The sequence below is a fragment of the Arachis stenosperma genome, chromosome 2, assembly GCF_014773155.1.
Source record: "Arachis stenosperma cultivar V10309 chromosome 2, arast.V10309.gnm1.PFL2, whole genome shotgun sequence".
NCBI lineage: Eukaryota > Viridiplantae > Streptophyta > Magnoliopsida > Fabales > Fabaceae > Arachis > Arachis stenosperma.
Window position 1 is genome coordinate 24,909,176 of NC_080378.1, and position 2,548 is coordinate 24,911,723.

Genomic DNA, 2,548 nt, shown 5'->3' on the forward strand with positions numbered 1-2,548 from the left:
TTTTCTTGTTCTCTTCTCTTTCATATGAGCAGGAACAGAGACAAAAGCATTCTTGTTGAGGCTGACCCTGAACCTGAAAGGACCTTGAAGCGAAAGCTAAGAGAAGCAAAAGCACAACTCTCTGTAGAGGACCTAACAGAAATCTTCAAAGAAGAAGAACCCATGGCAGCCGAAAACAACAACAATGCCAACAATGCAAGGAATGTGCTGGGTGACTTTACTGCACCTACTCCCGACTTCTATGGGAGAAGCATCTCTATCCATGCCATTGGAGCAAACAACTTTGAGCTTAAGCCTCAATTAGTTTCTCTAATGCAACAGAATTGCAAGTTCCATGGACTTCCATTGGAAGATCCTCATCAGTTTTTAGCTGAATTCTTGCAAATCTGTGACACTATCAAGACTAATGGGGTTGACCCTGAGGTCTACAGACTTATACTATTTCCTTTTGCTGTAAGAGACAGAGCTAGGATATGGTTGGACTCACAACCTAAAGAAAGCTTGAACTCTTGGGAAAAGCTAGTCAATGCCTTCTTGGCAAAGTTCTTTCCACCTCAAAAATTGAGTAAGCTTAGAGTGGAAGTCCAAACCTTCAGACAGAAGGAAGGTGAATCCCTCTATGAAGCTTGGGAAAGATACAAACAATTAAGCAGAAAGTGTCCTTCTGACATGCTTTCTGAATGGAGCATCATATGTATCTTCTATGATAGTCTATCTGAACTGTCCAAGATGTCATTGGACAGCTCTGCTGGAGGATCTCTTCATCTGAAGAAGATGCCTGCAGAAGCTCAAGAACTCATTGAAATGGTTGCAAATAACCAATTCATGTACACTTCTGAAAGGAATCCTGTGAACAATGGGACGAACCAGAAGAAAGGAGTTCTTGAGATTGATACTCTGAATGCCATATTGGATCAGAACAAAATATTGACTCAGCAAGTCAATATGATTTCTCAAAGTCTGTCTGGAACGCAAGCTGCACCAGGCAGTACTAAGGACGCTTCATCTGAAGAAGAAGCTTATGATCCTGAGAACCCTTCAATGGAAGAGGTGAATTACATGGGAGAACCCTATGGAAACACCTATACAACAAGGAAGGATCAACAGAGACCTCAACAAGGTTTCAACAACAATAATGGTGGAAGAAACAGGTTTAGCAATGGCAAGCCTTTTCCATCATCTTCTCAGCAACAGACAGAGAATTCTAAGCAGAGACACTCTGACTTAGCAACCATGGTCTCTGATCTAATCAAAACCACTCAAAGTTTCATGATTGAAACAAGGTCCTCCATTAGGAATTTGGAGGCACAAGTGGGACAGCTGAGCAAGAAAATTACTGAACTCCCTCCTAGTACTCTTCCAAGCAATACAGAAGAGAATTCAAAAGGAGATTGCAAGGTCATCAACATGGCCGAATTTGGAGAGGAGGAAGAGGCAGTGATCGCCACTGAGGAAGACCTCAATGGACGTCCACTGGTCTCTATTGAGTTCCTTAATGAGGAACCATGGGAATCTGAGACTCACACTGAGACCATAGAGATTCCATTGGATTTACTTCTGCCATTCATGAGCTCTGATGAGTATTCTTCCTCTGAAGAGGATGAAGATGTCACTGAAGAGCAAGTTGCCAAGTACCTTGGAGGAATCATGAAGCTAAATGACAAGTTATTTGGTAATGAGACTTGGGAGGATGAACCCCCTTTGCTCACCAAAGAACTGGATGACTTGACTAGGCAGAGATTACCTCAAAAGAGACAGGATCCTGGGAAGTTTTCAGTACCTTGTACCATAGGCACCATGACCTTTAAGAAGGCTCTATGTGACTTAGGGTCAAGCATAAACCTTATGCCCCTCTCTGTAATGGAGAAGCTAGGGATCTTTGAGGTACAAGCTGCAAGAATCTCACTAGAGATGGCAGACAATTCAAGAAAACAAGCTTATGGACTTGTAGAGGATGTTCTGGTAAAGGTTGAAGACCATTACATCCCTGCTGATTTCATAGTCATAGAGACTGGAAAGTGCATGGATGAATCTATCATCCTTGGCAGACCCTTCCTTGCCACAGCAAAGGCTGTGATTGATGTTGACAGAGGAAAATTGATCATTCAAGTGAATGAAGAATCCTTTGTGTTTAAGGCTCAAGGATACTGTTTTGAGGGTTACCTGAAACTGTAGGTCGATCTCGGACGAGATCTTCTATGCTGGTCGAAGCCGACGTGTCCGGCCGGTGTGTAGCGGTCGGAGCTGGTGAGTCCGACTTGTTGGACTTGGTGACGGTGCTGATCCTTCGTCTCCGGAGGGTGGGGGGTACCTGCAAGGGACTCCGATGCTTAAGTTAGCAAGGGTATTAAGCAGGTATTGAGTAGAATCAGAGTATGAGTTATACCTGGGTACTCCAGTGTATTTATATTGGTGAGATGTGGCCTTCTGTGGATAAGATAAGTTAGTTATCTTATCTTTATCTTTTATCTTTAAGTGAGGTCATCTTTATCTTTAAGGGAACCGCCCTTCTTTCTGTAGGCTTTGGGCCGCCTTAGGATTTGGGACG

General features: G+C 43.3%; 1 non-coding gene across 1 annotated transcript; it reads right to left on the reverse strand.

Annotated features, from left to right (window-relative positions):
* Window positions 1-567: 567 nt before the first annotated feature.
* Window positions 568-675, reverse strand: LOC130964592 (small nucleolar RNA R71). The gene has a single exon (XR_009080681.1). It is a non-coding gene; the product is annotated as a small nucleolar RNA R71 (small nucleolar RNA).
* Between the last annotated feature and the right edge of the window lie 1,873 nt (window positions 676-2,548).